Genomic DNA, 19,123 nt, shown 5'->3' on the forward strand with positions numbered 1-19,123 from the left:
CAGATGGCCCCTGGATGTGAGGTATATGCAGTGTGTTCATGTACTTCTTTTTCTATGCATTGTGCTGCACAAATCCCTGTTTGATGCTTGATGTGGGATCTTGTTTCTTACTCATTTTCATGGTTCATGCTTGATGTGATGCAGAATCATCTATGTGATGTACTTGTCATGATTCGTCATGTTTCATTTGAGATCCCTTTGTTGTCATGTTGATGGGATGCTCATGTTGTTGCCATGTATGTTTGCATTGAGACCCCTTTTATGCCATGTTATCGGGATGATCATCATGCATGAGTTTTGTGTCACACTGATAGGAGTCCTTTTGATTAAGAGTTCTTGTAGTGGAACATCTCTTGGAGCCACTCCTGCATGAGGGCATTTTCCTTGTATGATAGCGACATCACCTCTTATGTACATCATCATTATTGACAGCACTTAATGCAGCGACCTACACCATCTTCATGCCGGGACCTGGAGACGTAGTCCCTCCTGGACGAACTCCATTATCAACGGCTTATGTTTTCATGTGTTGATGATTGACATGTTCCTCTTCTTTACAACATGTAGATGTATCCACTTATGTTCTTTTAAAAATGCAATTTAACACATCACGAAAGTAAAAGGTCTTGGAAGGGTCCTTCGTCACACCCGGACCTGGATTAAGTGGTATTAGAGCGGTCTTTGCGTGTATGTGAATTGCAACGTGAACAATGGAACGTGCAGCAACAAAGGATGAAAAAGCGATGTACGAGACCATGCTCAACATTTCCAAAAGGGTGGAAATAATTTATGAAACTCTATAAAAAGAGACAGAGGAAAAGGAGCGATTGCAGCTTCAGTTGCGAGCCACAGAAGAGGCCCTGGAAGAACTGAATCACAACAACCAAAGTCTTCAAACATATAATGTTGAATTAAAGATGCGCCTACATGAAGATAAAGAGGAAAAACATAGTTTTCTATGACAGCTGCAAGCAAAGGATGAGGCCTTGGAAAAGCTGCAGCGTGACCCATGTGAGGTAAAAAGTAATTCTTTGAATTCATGTATGTGTCCTGATGATGATTTCGTTGTTTTTGAAAATCATACCACAGGAATTTGCTCCAAACTATTAAAGAGAATGAGGTATGAAGGAAAAGGCTTGGGAATTAATGGCCAAGGCATTGTCAAACACATCAAAGTGGAGGAATTACCCCGACAAGCAAGACTTGGGTATGTTAGAAAGGAAGTTGGGGAATGCGCCGAGACAGATAGCGAACCACCAACAATAGATGATGAGAGGTCCTCATCAGTTCTTTCCAAATTGACAGAGGAGGTAAAAGATGTTGATTTCATTTCGGTTTCATCTTCACATGGTATGGTTTCTGTTGGAGATTTGGAGATCCCAATTACAGGGAAAAACATGATGCTCCTTACTAGGACGAGGCATAAGAAGGAAAAAGAACTTGGTGTTAATAACCAAGGTGTAACTCAACCATTGGAGGTTGTGCAGAGACCTCAACTTGCAGGCTTGAGATACATCAAGGGAAAATGCTCGAAGGTGTCAGATTCTTTCGAGACATCGTCGAAATCGTCGAGGAAAGAGAATGATCAGAACACATCCCCATCATCCCATGGCAGTGCCCATTGCAGGGAAAGAGTTGAGGCAAGCTCTCATTGCCATACCTACACCAGAGACAACAAGGAACGGTATAAGCACTCTCGACATTCGAATGTTCATTTCCATTATAATCATGTTGTTAGAGATGAACGTGAATCATGGAATCGAAAAACTTGTACCTTTTGTGGATTACATAACCATACATTTTCTAAGTGTTGGAAAATAATGGCAGCACGCAAAAGGATGAGGCATCAAAGACCCTCTCAACAGCAGGTAAAGAAACATGTTAAGCAAATCTAGAGAAAGAAGATGTATTGCAGTCATTGCAACAGAAATGGCCATCAAAGAGCCACTTGTTGGAGGCTCCATCTAGAGCAGCGCCTTAAAGACAAAATGTCGGTGCATGAACCAGGTGAAGCAGTTGTTTGACCATCGAATGCACCACGAGGCGACCCATTCACCTTGATAAGTGAAAAATGGTTTCTATATATGTTAGCTTGTCATGGTCGTGCTTTTGTAAATCATTTGTTGCATTTTAAAATGTAAAAGTGATGATGTTTTCCGTCACTAGTTAGGCAACAATGATGTCTAGTCTTATTTTGAGTTGCATGTTGAACTGTGAAAGTGATGTCATGTTTCCATCACTTGTCAAAACAAAATAGTGTTTGGTTCTATTGTTGTAAATCATGTGTTGCAATGATGATGTGTTTTCCATCACTTGTTGAAGCAACAATGATATGTTGGCCTTGTTTTCGTAGTTGGGGTATTGCGTCCATCTTGTTGTAAACTTGACCACCGAGTATGTGTTATAAACTTGTGGCAAGTGTGGGACACTTGGGTCATTAGTTGGTCATGAAAGTCAAGCATGTAATTTGCAAAACAATGTACTACAAGTTGCAGGTGTCGGCTCATCACTTAAGGCTCCGAAGAACAAAGGTGAAGGAGATGGAAGCGAGGCCTTTCAGGATGCTTGTGATGTAGACAAGGTACAGAAAAGTTGCAGATTGTTTTTTGTGCTTTTGGAGGACCAAAAGCTCCTCAGTGGGGAGGAGTGATCCAGGTGGCTCCAAAGACACACACGAGACAAAGAGCGTTTATGGAAGCTCGAAAATCAAAGTGTTTTTATTATTCTTGAACTAGGTTCACGTTAAATATCTCATTGTCATGATCGCGGTGGTGCAAACGGTTCGTCAAACTGAGTCCGGATGAGGAAGATAGAGGCAATCAAAGTTGGGTTGACTTTTTGCAGACTACGCAAGATTAATGAAGACACAATTTGGATTTTTTTCGACGGATGGTATCTGGCCAACTCCAGCCAGATTCCGGGTGAAATTTTCGCCTCGTTAAAATTACTCCTTCGGCTTAAAATAATTTTTTTAGAAACGACCTTATTATTTTATTAAACAAAAAAAAATATAAAAAAAGGGGGTGGCGGGCCACCAACCTTGCCACCCCAACCATTCAACGTAATATTTATGGAGGGGTGGGCCATGACCCCTGGCCCCTCCCCACCTCCCACGGAACCACCATGGACCACCATAATTTAAAGCACCGAGTTGGGTGGGCCGACCCTTGGGGTATGGACCCAACCCTATTAAAAACAACGACCACCGTTGCAATGAACATGGGCCGACCCTTGGGGCACGGACCCAGCCTCAATTGCCATTAAAGAAGAGATATGAGTGGTTGGAGAGGGGGTAAGTAAGGTGGATGGGCCCAACCCAACCTATTTTTTGTAGTTAAAGAATTTTGTCATGTAAAAAAAGGAGGAGGCAAGGTTTGACTGCCCAACCTGCTCTGTAACAAACTGATCGTAAACCAACTCACCAAATGGAATTCTTGTGATTTCCACCCATCGTTTATTATTTAAACACAGTTTACCAGTGCACCCAGAGATAAGGGGGAGCGCATGCAGTTCGAGGCAGATTTTTGCAGGAGGGCCGAATTTTCACTTTGTCAGATTTTGACAAATTTTATATGGTTTCATTTCTCGACAACACGAACCTGATGGCACAACCAGTTTCCTGATGTGAGCAACAGATTTGTAGAGGACTCAGAGGAGGGAATCTTGGAGGAATCTAGGGGGAATCAAAAATATTCCTTAAGCCCCAGATTTTCATTTTCTCAGAATTCAGAAATTTGACAATCGATTTTGCAATATTCGATGCCACAAATCTGATGGTGTGTTCAGATTTTCCATTTTCTCATTTCATTTTTTGGCCACTTTTCTAAGTGGAGTGCAGGTGTTAGCATTCATGTGCGAGCAATCATTTCCATGCGATTTGACGTCGTGAGATCGATGGAACGAACAGCCTCAGCAGCTTGACATCCTTTTCTTCAGATGGCCCCTGGATGTGAGGTATATGTAGTGTGTTCATGTACTTCTTTTGCTATGCATTGTGCTGCACAGATCCCTATTTGATGCTTGATGTGGGATCTTGTTTCTTACTCGTTTTCATGATTCCTACTTGATGTGATGTGGAATCATCTGTGTGATGTACTTGTTGTCATGATTCGTCATGTTTTATTTGAGATCCCTTTGTCATCATGTTGATGGGATGCTCATGTTGTCGACATGTATGTTTGCATTGAGATCCCTTTTATGCTATGTTGGTGGGATGATAATCGTGCATGAGTTTTGTGTCATACTAATAGGAGTCCTTTTGACTGAGAGTTCCTATAGTGGAACATCTCTTGGAGCCACTCCTACATGAGGGAATTTTCCTTGTATGATAGCGACATCAACTCTTATGTACATCATCATTATTGACAACACTTAATGCAGCGGCCTGCACCATCTTGACACCAGGGCCCGGAGTCGTAGTCCCTCCTGGACAAACTCCGTTATCAACGGCTTATGTTTTTATGTGTTGATGATTGACATGTTCCTCTTCTTTACAGCATGTAGATGTATCCACTTATGTTCTTTTAAAAATGAAATTTAACACATTAGGAAAGTAAAAGGTCTTGGAAGGGTCCTTCGTCACACCTGGACCTGGATCAGACAACGATGGTCAAACTTGGTCCAATGTCGAATTCTGACATAGATTGTCTCAATATGAAAATCAACCATCGTGAACCATCATCAATCATGGTCAACCATGGTCCAACGTCGCACTATGAAAAATATTGTTTCAATATGAGAATCAAACATGGTCAACCATGGTCCAATATTGCATTGTGGCAAAGATTCTCTCGATTTGAAAATAAATCATGGTCAACCATGGTCCAACATCACATTGTGACAAGGATTGTCTCAATATGAAAATCAACCATTGTCAACCATGCTTATTTTAGTGTTTATAATATTTATCTTAGGTTTTATATACCTTGGCTTTATAATATTAGTCCCTTTAGTTAAATATTATTTAATGAAGGTCAACCATGTTTTATAAAATCAATTGTGGTCAACCATGGTTAAACAGGGTCAACCATGGTTAAATAGGGTCAACCATTGGCCAATGTCGCATTGTGACAAAGATTGTTGCAATATGAAAACCAATCATTGTCTCAACCATGGTCCAACGTCGCATTATGACAAAGATTGTCTCAATATGATGATCATGGTCAGCGATGGTCAATCATGGTCAACCTTTTCAAGCATGGTCAACCGTGTTTTATAAATTCGAACATGGTCATCCATGGTTAATAATGCTCAACCATGGTTGAACGTCACATTGTGACAAAAATTGTCTTGATATGAAAATCAACCATGGTTAAGCATGGTCCACTGTGGTCCAGCGTTGCATTGTGACAAGGATTGTCTCTATATGATAATCAACCATGTTTATTTTAGTATTTACAATATTTATCTTAGGGTTTATATACCTTGGGTTTATAATAACAATCCCTTCGGTTTATAATATCAATCATGGTCAACATGGTCAATCATAGCCAACCATCGTCAATCATAAGCAACCATGTTTATTTTAGCGTTTACAATATTTATCTTATTGTTTATGGTTTATAATATTAGTCCCTTGGGTTTAATATTATTCGCTTAGGTTCATAATCCCTTGGGGTTTTAGTATTAATCCCTTGGGTTAATTATTCCCTTGGGTTTATAATATCAATCCCTTGGGTTTATTATTCCCTTTGGTTTATAATAACAATACCTTGGGTTTATTATTCCCTTTGGTTTATAATAACAATACCTTGGGTTTATTATTCCCTTTGGTTTATAATATCTATCATGATCAACCATGCTCAATCATAGCCAACCATGGTCAAATGTCACATTTCGACAAAGATTGTCTCAATATGAAAATCAACCATGGTCAATAAGCATGGTCACATTGTGTCAAAGATTGTCTCATGGTCCAACGTCACATTGTGACAACCATGGTCAACCTTGGTCCAATGTCGCATTCTGACACATATTGTCTCAATATGAAAATCAACCATCGTGAACCATCATCAATCATGGTCAACCATGGTCAACCAGGATCCAATATCGCATTGTGAGAAATATTCTCTATTTGAAAATCAATCATGGTCAACCATGGTACAACGTCACATTGTGACAATGATTGTCTCAATATGAAAATCAACCATGGTCAACCATGTTTATTTTAGTGTTTATAATATTTATCTTAGGGTTTATATACCTTGGCTTTATAATATTAGTCCCTTTGGTTTAATATTATTCAATGAATGTCAACCATGTTTTATAAAATCAATTGTGGTCAACCATGGTTAATCAAGGTCAACCATTAGGCAACATCGCATTGCGACAATGATTGTTTCAATATGGAAATCAATCATTGTCTCAACCATCATCCAACATCGCATTATGACAAAGATTACCCCAATATGATAATCATGGTCAACCATGTTTTATAAAGTCAAACATGGTCATCCACGGTCAATCATGTTCAACCATGGTCGAACGTCACATGTGACAAAAATTGTCTTGATATGAAAATCAACCATGGTTAAGCATGGTCAATCGTGGTCCAGTGTCACATTGTGACAAGGATTGCCTCTATATGAAAATTAACCATGTTCAACCATGTTTTTTTTCTCACTACTGGTTCATAGATACCCATGGTCAGTGGGTCCGCTACGTCCAGGATCGAACAACCTAGGGTGGACCCCACCCGAAGGGGGTCACACCCCTCGGCCTATTTAGTGACCTGACCCCAAAGAGCTTTCGGGTTTCGACCCTGTGACCTCCCATTGGCAAGGCACTTGATTGACCGATTGAGCTAACTCTTGGGGCTCATGGTCAACCATGTTTATTTTAGTGTTTATAATATTTATCTTAGGGTTTATATACCTTGGGTTTATAATATTAGTCCCTTGGGTTCATATTCCCTAGGAGTTTTAGTATTAATCCCTTAGATTTATTATTCCCTTGGGTTTAATAATATTCCCTTGCGTTCATAATCCCTTGGGGTTTTAGTATTAATCCCTTAGATTTATTATTCCCTTAGGTTTATAATAACAATCACTTGGGTTTATAATATCAATCATGGTCAACCATGGTCAATCATAGCAAATCATGGTCAATCATGGTCAACCATATTTATTTTAGTATACACAATATTTATCTTAGGGTTTATATACCTTGGGTTTATAATATTAGTCCCTATGGTCCAACATCACATTATGACAATGGTCAACCTTGGTCCAACGTAGCATTATGACACAAATTGTCTCAATAAGAAAATCAACCATCGTGAACCGTCGTCAATCATGGTCAACCAGGGTCCAATGTCGCATTGTGAGAAATATTATCTCGATTTGGAAATCAATCATGGTCAACCATGGGCTAATGTCACATTATGACGAGGATTGTCTCAATATGAAAATCAACCATGGTCAACCATGTTTATTTTAGTGTTTATAATATTTATCTTAGGGTTTATATACCTTAGATTTATAATATTAGTCCCTTTGGTTTAATATTATTCAACGAAGGTCAACCATGTTTTATAAAATCAATTGTGGTCAACCATGATTAACTAAGGTCAACCATTAGCCAACGTCACATTGTGACAAAGATTGTTTCAATATGAAAATCAATCATTGTCTCAACCATGGTCCAATGTCGCATTATGACAAAGATTGTCTCAATATGATAATCATGGTCAACGATGGTCAATCATGGTCAACCTTGGTCAAGCATGGTCAACCATGTTTTATAAAGTCAAACATGGTCATCCATGGTCAATCATGCTCAACCATGGTCGAACGTCACATTGTGACAAAAATTGTCTTGATATGAAAATCAACTATGGTTAAGCATGGTCAACTGTGGTCCAGTGTCGCATTATCACAAGGATTGTCTCTATATGAAAATAAACCATGGTCAACCATGGTAAATCATAGCCAACCATGGTGAATCATGGTCAACCATGGTAAATCATAACCAACCATGGTGAATCATGGTCAACCATGTTTATTTTAGTGTTTACAATATTTATCTTAGGGTTTATATACCTTGGGTTTATAATATTAGTCCATTGGGTTTAATATTATTCGCTTAGGTTCATAATCCCTGGGTGTTTTAGTATTAATCCCTTGAGTTTATCATTCTCTTTAGTTTATATTATCAATCCCTTGGGTTTATTATTCCCTTTGGTTTATAATATATATCATGGTCAACCATAGTCAATCATAGCCAACCATCGTTAACCATGGTCAAATGTTGCATTTCGACAAAGATTGTTTGAATATGAAAATCAACCATGGTCAATAACCATGGTGACATTGTGGCAAAGATTGTCTCATGGTCCAACGTCACATTGTGACAACCATGGTCAAACTTGGTGCAACATCATATTCTGACACAGATTGTCTCAATATGAGAATCAACCATTATGAACCATCGTCAATCATGGTCAACCATGGTCAACAAGTGTCTAATCCCTTGGGTTTATAATAACAATCACTTGGGTTTATAATATCAAGCATGGTTAACCATGTTTATTTTAATGTTTAATTTTAAATTAATTATCAATAATTAATGATGAATTATTTATATTTAATTATTAATTAAATGAGTTATTTATTAATAATTAAATAAATTATTTATTATTTAAATATTTAACAATATTTATATGAATAAATTTAAATATCAATTAATTAAATAGCAATATTAATATATTAATTTAATATTAATATTGTTATTTAATTAATTAATATTTAAATTTATTAATATAAATATTCGAATTCAAGTTTCTGTGATCCATATCATAATGTATAAAGAGTTTTTCGGAAGAAGTCATATTGAAGATTTGGGTCGACGCGTTTCGAACCAACAAGTGTGGTTCATCTTCAGGACACGATGAAGAAACAAATCTAGGAAGAGGGTTAAATAGGAAGACAGGTCAACCTAACAGTTAGAAGAAAACAACTATGTTTGACTCTGGGAGGGAGAAAGGACCGGTTTAATAATAATTAATTTAATAAATATATAAATATTTAATTTTAATATTTAACTGGTTAACGGCTATATTTTATTAAGATTAATAATATTCAATTCTTTTTTACTTTATCAATATATATAAAAATAACTAAAGATTAAAACTTGACAATAAAGATTAAATATATAATATATATAAAAATAATAAAATTAATAAAACATATCAATATTAATATTAAATAACAATATATATAAATTAAAAAAATATTAATATTAGAATTATTAGGATTTATATATTAAGTCAATCAACTTAACGACTATTTGAATATTTGATTAGGGTAAAATTCCATTCTTATTATTTTATTTAAAATTCCATTTTTATTATTTTATTTTATATGTATAATCAAAATTAAAAATAATAATGAATCTATAATATTTACAAAAATATTTATAATGCAAGTATTACTTATATTATAATGGTAATACATATTGTTTCCATATATATATATATATATAACCGAAAAAAAGATGGAGAGAATTACGAGGAGAGAGTGAGAATCCAACCGCTACTAGAAACTTCAACCCAAATCTTCAGTATGACTTCTTCCGAAAAGCTCTTTATACAACATAAATATTATTATTAATATTAAATATTAATAACAATATTTATATTAATAAATTTAAATATTAATTAATTAAATAATAATAATAATATATTAATTTAATATTAATAACAATATTTAATATATTAATTTAATATTAATATATTAATTTAACATATTAAATTTATAATATAATACATATAAGCTGACGCCTACAGCATATATCAACCACATTTATTAATGTGATTATGCTAGTATTATATAATATATATGTATTTTTTTAATTTGTTAAATTAGATAGGAAAACCAATTCTAATTTTGATCTCAAAAATAAAATTAAAAAAAAGAAAGAAAAGAAAGAAGCATTGAACAAGAGACATGTGAAGATAAACTACCGTAGTAACCAAAAAAAGAAAAAGAAAGGAAAAAAAGGCATTGAACAAGAGACATGGTGAAGATGAACGACCGTAGTAGAAGGTTAGCGAACACCATATGAACTGTGGATTAAGTTTGAAGCCTCCCCTCGTGGGAAGGGTGCAGATGTTGTTATTCAATGTACAAAGGTTGCTATTCAATGTAATGCTTCTTTCCGGTGTGAATTATAGGTATTTTTACCATGGGTAAATACAAATTAAAGTACCAAAATGTTTAATTTGCTTTTTCTTAATACTTGGCAACATAGAATTATTATAATTAAAAAGGACAAAATAATTGACAATCGTATAAGAATAATGGAATAGATATCGAGACATGCCTCACTACCATGGCAATTTGTTTCACATAATTCTACAGACAAAATAAGTTGAAATAAGGTTAATTATGGTTTCATTGAACTCTGCCGTTAATGTGGCGTAGGTGGAATATTGAAGTGGTGTGGGTGGAACACACCAAGTCCATATTGAACGGATGTGGTGGAATCCACCAACTCCATATTAAGGTGGTTTATATAGGAAATTTTAATTTAAAGTTTCGATACAACATAGTGATATATGTTAGAAAATTATAGTTATATAGTGAAAGTGGTGTGTAATTTAACAAGGTCATATAACTAGTGTTTTTTTGTCGTTTAGTTCAATTATTGAATTTTGAAATGTATAAACTAACTATTGTATTTGAACAAGGGCTATTTTGTAGATATTTTTGCTTATTTTAAGTATCCTTAAATTAGAGTAAGAAACAAATAAGACATACATGAATGAATGAATAAAGTGTTTTTAGTAGCCATAAAATATTGCTAATAACCTGAGACTTAGTACTTGAACATTGAAACCAAAATTCTAGAACCATACTTCCAAACAAAAAATGTTTCTATCAAAAGTGTAAAAAAAATATTGATATCGAACGTTGAAACCAAAATTCTAGAACCATACTTCCAAACCAAAAAATGTTTCTACCAAAAGTAGTAAAAAAAATATTGTTATCTTGCATTGGAAATCTGCTAACTAAAACTGCTAACATATACATATATATAACCTCTCATCAAATTCTATTTTTACACAATATTACATTTGTTCAAATACATATGAATATGCTCAAGATAAACATCACAAATATATATGAATATACTAAATATGAACAAAAAGTATATGTTCTACACAAGTGAAATGAACACTCAAGTAGAGATTTTTATCAAACACAATAAACGAACTAATAAATTAAGAAAATATTGACATTGTAATGTTTTATGTAATAAAGACACAATTACCTTATTAATTTTAGGTGATATAATTTTTAACAAAATTATGATATATATTTTTTTAATAATGTGTTTTTGAATGCATAATAATTTAAAGATATTTCAATTATTTTTTATTTGATTTTAGGCAAAAATTCATTAGTGACAATTTGACCATGACTTACATAACTAGATTCCAATGTATTGTAAAAAATATAAAAAAATTACATTTACAATAATTACCTTATGACATTTCAAAATGAATAAAGTATTTGGCAACATTGATAGTAAAAATGTCATTTAAACAATATAAAATTATAATTTAACCATTATATCAAAGACTTTGAAAATAAATATGATTAAAATCTTTCTCGGTGAAAAATGGGTATTTCAAGGTGTATTTCAAGAACCAATAGATTAAAAGTTATGTAATTTAAGTATTGTAAAATAATAATTTAGCTAACTATTACATTTTTTAATAATTTCTATATTTCTCAAAATGAAATGTATTATTTATTATTTGATAATTTATTTTTTATATGATGTAATATGTTATTTGATAGTGTATATGACAATTTTATAATTGTATCATTTTAGAAATTGAAATTTAATATAAATTTTAAAATGCAAAACAATTAAATAAATATTCAAAGATACGAAATAATTAAATACCACAAAAACTAAGAATATAGGGCATATTAAAATTTTCAGTTAAAAAAATAATTTCCAAAATATTTAACATGAATTTGGGGAGACACTTAAGCCCATTGCACCTTCTTACTTTTACTTTTAGTTGAAAACCTCTACTTGACAATAGACAAAATTCACCAAATCCACTATTTAAAGAAACTTGTATTGCTGCCTTGAAAAATTGTTGAAACCATTTGTAGCATCACGAGTACAAAACATTTTATCGTGACTTCCCTGTCTAACCAGATTTATGATATTTGATATTTATTAAAAAGCTAGATCACTACAGAATAAGACTCTAACCAATCAGAATGTAGAAAAGTTACATTTAAAAAAAAAAAAAAAAATTTTTTTTCAAAGGTAAACATTAGATAAGATCATTTAATTTTTGGTAAATTTAAAATTAATGTCAACGTCAATGTTTTTTGAATACATTATTACCCTGTTGCGGCAGGGAATAATAACAATGAAAAAACATAAATAGTAACCCTAATAACTATTCTCCTATCAAATTGAAACTCAAATTATAATAAGTTTTTATTAATTCAAAACACTATTAATATCGAAACTAAAAAACATAATTTAAAAATCAAAATAACTCGAATCCATATGATTCATATAATACTCAAGCATAACGTACGAACAACAATAAAATACTAATACGTGTATTTATAAAGTCCCTTAATGCCACATGTACTTGAGTTTGCTTGTTATGCGTGGCCCATTCGTTCCACAAATATAATAAATGAATTCCTAATACTTTAATGTTATGCCGATTTCCAGTACAATGGAAGAATAAATGTAGACGTTGAGCTTGTCAGCGTACACAATATGAAACCGCCAATGTTAGTCGATGCTTGTGAAGGTACACAGTACGAATGTTCTTTCTTTTGATTTATGAAAAGGTTCAATCTGTCAACGTACATATTATCATTACAGAATAAGACTCTAACCAATCAGAATGTAGAAAAATTACGTTTCAAAAAAAAAATCAAAGATAAACATTAAATAAGATCATTTAATTTTTAGTAAATTTAAAATTAATATCAATGTCAATGTTTTTTGAATACATTATTACCCTGTTGCACCAGGGAATAATAAGTTGGAAAAAGAAAATTAAAATCATAAATAAATTTATTTGTAAACTTTAGTCAATGATGTAACAGTGAGACACTATTTTTATTTCTCAAATTTTTAGTTACTATTCAATGATTAAGAAAAGACTTTATAATCAAATCTAAACATATAATTAACATGTTTTTATTTTTCAAAATTTAAGTTACTATTCAATGATTAAGAAAATGTTTAACTTGTTTAAATCTAAACATATAATCGAAAGTGATATAATAATGAGGTATTATTTTTCTTTTTAATGTTTAAAATAATATTTAATGATTACATAAAGCATAATTCACAATTATAATTAAATGCTAATATGCAATTTAAATATATTATAAAATTGTTTTTTTATTATTTAAAATAATAAAAGAAAATTTGATTTTTTATTTGAAATTTGATAAAGATTGTTTATGATCAGTAAAATTAATATTAATATTGTAAAATCTGTATTTAACTTATTTTAGCAGAATTTTGTTTATTAAATATTTATAGAATTTTTTTAATCAAAAATTTGATTTGACAATAGGAAATTAAAAATCTCATCTATTCTCATCATTTTCTCTAAATCAATGAATAAGGTTTTCATTAATAAATTTCTTAACCATTTGTAGCATCACGAGTACAAAACATTTTATCGTGATTTCCCTGTCTAACTAGATTTATGATATTTGATATTTATTAAAAAACTAGATCACTACAGAATAAGACTCTAACAAATCAGAATGTAGAAAAGTTACATTTAAAAAAAAATAAAAATTAATTTTTTTTCAAAGATAAACGTTAGATAAGATCATTTAATTTTTTGTAAATTTAAAATGAATGTCAATGTCAATGTTTTTTGAATACATTATTACCCTGTTGCGGCAGGGAATAATAACAATGAAAAAACATAAATAATAACCCTAATAACTATTCTCCTATCAAATTGAAACTCAAATTATAATAAGTTTTTATTAATTCAAAACACTATTAATATTGAAACTAAAAAACATAATTTAAAAATCAAAATTACTCTAATCCATATGATTCATATAGTACTCAAGCATAACGTACGAACAACAATAAAATACTAATACGTGTATTTATAAAGTCCTTTAATGCCACATGTACTTAAGTTTGCTTGTTATGCGTGGCCCACTCATTCCACAAATATAATAAATGAATTCCTAATACTTTAATGTTATGTCGATTTCCAGTAGAATGGAAGAATAAATGTAGACATCGAGCTTGTCAGCATACACAATATGGAACCGCCAATGTTAGTCGATGCTTGTGAAGGTACATAGTACGAATGTTCTTTCTTTTGATTTATGAAAATGTTCAATTTGTCAACGTACATATTATCATTACAGAATAAGACTCTAACCAATCAGAATGTAGAAAAATTACATTTCAAAAAAAAAAATCAAAGGTAAACATTAAATAAGATCATTTAATTTTGAGTAAATTTAAAATTAATGTCAACGTCAATATTTTTTGAATACATTATTATTACCAAGGAATAATAAGTTGGAAAAAGAAAATTAAAATCATAAATAAATTTATTTGTAAGCTTTAGCCAATGATGTAACGGTGAGACACTATTTTTATTTCTCAAAATTTTTAGTTACTATTAAATGATTAAGAAAAGACACTTTATAGTCAAATCTAAACATATAATTAACATGTTTTTATTTTTCAAAATTTAAGTTACTATTCAATGATTAAGAAAATGCTTAACTTCTTTAAATCTAAAGATATAATTGAAAGTGATATAATAATGAGGTATTATTTTTCTTTTTTAATGTTTAAACTAATATTTAATGATTACATAAAGCATAATTCACAATTATAGTTAAATGCTAATATGCAATTTAAATGTATTATAAAATTGTTTTTTTATTATTTAAAACAAGATCTGCACGCAGCGGTAGTCCCTGCCCATATAATTACTGTAAAATTAGCAAATTATCCGAAAAGAAATTCTCCTGGGTTGACACAGTGTGTATCACAGCTGTTGCAAGTGTGTGATCATTGTTGTTTTTGAAAAATAGATGGTATCTGTAGAGTCCATCCAAAGCACTAACTGCAACAAATTGTCTAAGCACTAACTGCAACAAATTGCAAGTGTGTGATCATTGTTATTTTTGAAAAATAGATGGTATCTGTAGAGTCCATCCAAAGCACTAACTGCAACAAATTGTCTAATACTAGCTATTTATTAGTTGTTTATTAGTTGGTTATTAGTTGATGCAATTCTGCAACTATGGTAAAGGAAGTCTTAGTAAAGACTGAGTTATTTCATCAAACGAGGACAATCATGCTAAAATCAATTATAACTGGAAAGAACGTAAATGACATTCTTCATCTCAAGAATCAAACTCTTTAGTGGTTAACTAAGGAATTGAGAAAGCACCAGATTTTCTACTCTCTTCAAAAGAAGTTAACAACAATGCCAATTATTTTTGGAAACAAAGAAATGATTTTATCTTTTTTTCTACACAAAATCGCCATAGCAAATCATCATAGCTACTAAACCATTCGGGAACAAAGAAATAATTTTACCCTTAGTTCTACCCAAAATGGCCATAACAAATCATCATAGCTGCTAAACCATCACAATTACCCTTAGTTCTACCCAAAATGGCCATAACAAATCATCATAGTTGCTAAACCATCACAATTTTGTATCGGGAAGAAATGAAGAGTAAATTGGAAAAAAACCTTTCAAATTACAATATTCGAGTTAACAAAAATCCTAACTAATACTATGGTAGTACCAAGTTTGCAAAAAAATGTCACTCCCATTGAATCTTGGGAATCTTTGAATAGTTACAGGGATCCGGAGTCTTGGAATACATAATCATACGTTCTGTCAATATATTCAGTTTGCCACCATGTTGTCAATAAATCAGAGTCACTGTGCCTAACTAGTATGTTATAATCAAATTACTAAATTAAGTCAGCTATGTCATTGTTAGATGATCTGATTAAGGCTTTGTCAGCTTCATTGGAGGCATAAGCTGGCGTATCCACAAAACAGAGCTTAATTCTAAGGAAATAGGAAAACATTGGAATCACCATCTTATTCATCTTTGAGGAGAATGCTCATATCAAACCACAAATACAAATGTGGGCCTTTGTCGAGACTGGACCTTTGTCATTTTCCAATGGGTAGATCAAGAAGAAAATATTTTATTGATCTTAGTGCAAATTTTCGCAACATTCTGTAATAGATTTTTCGTTCTTCTTTGAGAGACCTCATGAGGTTTGTAAAGTACTTGCAGGATGATTAGAATTTGTCAAAAAAATATTGATAAACTTGCCATTCGCATGAAAAAGCCTGTAAGGATGACAAGAAAATTTCAGTGCACACATATTGAACAACTACATGGTAATTAACCTACTGATCAGTGTTTGAAAATTGCTAACTTGACAATTAGATCGAACAAACTTCCAGCCTTGATGACATATGCCTACACCTTCCTAATCTGATGTGAAAACACTCAAACGCTTATTCTCAAAGCAGATATTCAACAAAACAACGAATTGAACTATGGTCTACTTTGAAAATATAGATAAGGTGGCAAAGTATAACGACTGAGCCAACCTTTGGATTATGCCTATCATTGGATAGTCCACGCTTCTTCTTGTCTGTATTCACTTTTTTCCTCTAGGATGGTCCAGACTGACGGGCTCTATGGGCCTTGTGAGGTTGCTCCATTGCTCTTGTATAATCTGCAGTGATAAAAATAGCATAAACTAAAATCAAATGTCCAAATTCCCCCCACACAAAAATAAGTAAATAAATAATAAAAAAATACATATTGTTTCGTAAATCTAAGGTTAAATGAATGAAAACCCCATTGTAATTTTGTTATTGCGGACAAAAGGTTAATGAACGAAACCCCAGTTCCCTTGGAATGTTTAAGAGGGCATCATGAAAAAAAAGAACCTCTAGTCTGACCCTATGGGCGCACAATTTTAAGACTTGTTTGATCCTACTGGCCCACAGTCTTACCACTTGTTTACCTTGCAACCACCGAACATGCATGATGGAAAACACGAAACACCGAACATGCATGATGGACAACCCGAAGCAGAGACACTCCTTGCAAACACCGAACATGCACAATGGACATCACGAAGCAGAGACACTCAAAGGCAATTCATAGTCCATGTTCTGGTTTCCTCTGTGGGTTTTCAGAGAGCATATATTAGATCAGACACAATAGACAACTCAAGCCAGAGAGTCCAAATGAGTAAGATTCAAGAGACTTGTTTTCAGCTATACAATAGACGACTTAATTCATACAGTTCTTAAGATAGTGCGTGCGGAGGGGCCCTGAATGGTGAAATCAATGCCAGATATCAACCTCCTGTTCCCCGTCCCTCCCTTGTCCAACCGGAACAGATATCTACTGTCTTCCCATATCGATCTTGACCTCCCTCTACCACCATCTCGGTAAGTTGGATTTGGTTCGGATTGTTCCTTAGAGATGAAAGTCGACTTCAAGCTCCCATGACGTATTTTGGTTGGTAAAGACCAGCAAATAGGAAAACGGGGTATGGAGCTTTCCCCAATGATTCACTGCTTCCATCTTCCACAATTTTTTGAATTTACTACCGTACGCATACACAGTGTGCACCAGAGATATGAATGATTCACCGCTTCCATCTTCCACCATTTTTTGAGTTTTTTATTTACTGCAGTATGCATACACAGTATGCACTAGATAATCAGAATAAATATAATTTGCAATAGATAATCAACAAATAATCAGAACAGACATCCAATTTTTTAATTTCCTCCTGTGAATGAAATATTATTTTTCCAGGAAGAAGTAGCGGCAAGAAGAGGTAGGAATTGGAATCCGTAGATGCAGGATGCAGTTAGAGGCGGCGTGATATAAGGCAAAGTAGTGTGAAGACGTGTGGACAATATCTGGCATCAAGAAATTATGGGAAGTGACAAGTGCCAACAAGTGCTAGCCAACATTAGTGACAAGGTATTATTCTAATATTTATTAGAATATGAACATTGACATTTGTCGACTATGATTTTGGCATTAATTGTGGCTACTATAATTCTCTACCAACTTTTATATCTTTTGTTAGCCAGTCACACATACGTCTATGATATAATTTTCTCCTAATATTATATGCATCATAGATATAATTTCAAGTAAATGACATGAAATAGCTGATAATCAACTTATCTCACCTCCAGATTATGATTTGTGGAAATAAGTTTAAAATACTCATCTGCTAGAGGAGCTCGAACTGTAGTAAATTGGGCCAGTGAAAACCAGACTTATAATGCCCACCCGAGCTTCAATTTTTCCATCATGGTGGTGGTGGTCCTCATTATGTGTGCCTTCCTGTGCTTGATAAACAAACTTCTTCTCATAATTCATATTTTCTAAAATATACAAATAAAGAACCGCTCGGCGCATGCTTACCCTGTGATTGTCGTGTTTCATGATATCAGAGGTATCGAGAAGCCATGTGTGAAAGACTCTGAAATCCTCGTCGAGAATGGTAGTCTTTCATTGTCGTCTTCTTTTCTTTTCATTGTTATTCCGTACAACGTTCGGTGGAGTTTGAACGCTCTGTGAGTTAGGTTCCTACAAGTTTCGCTGGAGTTTGAATGTTGTGTACTGCAGAAGTGACAAGGCCGATTGAAATTGAAATAATATATCAATCTCTATCAAATTCAAGATTACCATAAAACATATTAGATTTTTAAAGAAATATTGCACAACAAATAACGTTGAGCCTCTACTTTTCCATTTGAACTTCATTAATATCATCTACAATGCAACATAAAATGTATGCAGTTAAAGCACAAAAAATGACACAGTTAAAGAACAAAAAAAGATGATGAATTAGTATCGTTTGCAATGAAACATAAAATGGACACAGTTAAAGCACAAAAAAATTGCAACATAAAATAGACAGTTAAAGCAAAAAAAAATGGATGCGTTAAGCTAAAAAAAATATGGATGCATTTTTTGTTGAGTTTTCGAGTAAGATTATGTTAAATTCACCTTGAAGTTGCTGCGTTAAAATTACACATCACAGGTTTGAAGTT

The 19,123-nt window shown here is 32.8% G+C and overlaps 1 long non-coding RNA gene across 1 annotated transcript; it reads right to left on the reverse strand.

Annotated features, from left to right (window-relative positions):
* Positions 1–15,739: 15,739 nt before the first annotated feature.
* LOC149203296 (uncharacterized) lies at positions 15,740–17,724 on the reverse strand. The gene is made up of 3 exons (XR_016253618.1): positions 17,062–17,724; positions 16,640–16,767; positions 15,740–16,372 (listed from the first exon to the last, which is right to left on the reverse strand). It is a non-coding gene; the product is annotated as an uncharacterized LOC149203296 (long non-coding RNA).
* Between the last annotated feature and the right edge of the window lie 1,399 nt (positions 17,725–19,123).

The sequence above is a fragment of the Pinus tabuliformis genome, chromosome 2_1, assembly GCF_031772625.1.
Source record: "Pinus tabuliformis cultivar Carrire ecotype Pingquan chromosome 2_1, CPIR1, whole genome shotgun sequence".
Lineage (NCBI taxonomy): Eukaryota > Viridiplantae > Streptophyta > Pinopsida > Pinales > Pinaceae > Pinus > Pinus tabuliformis.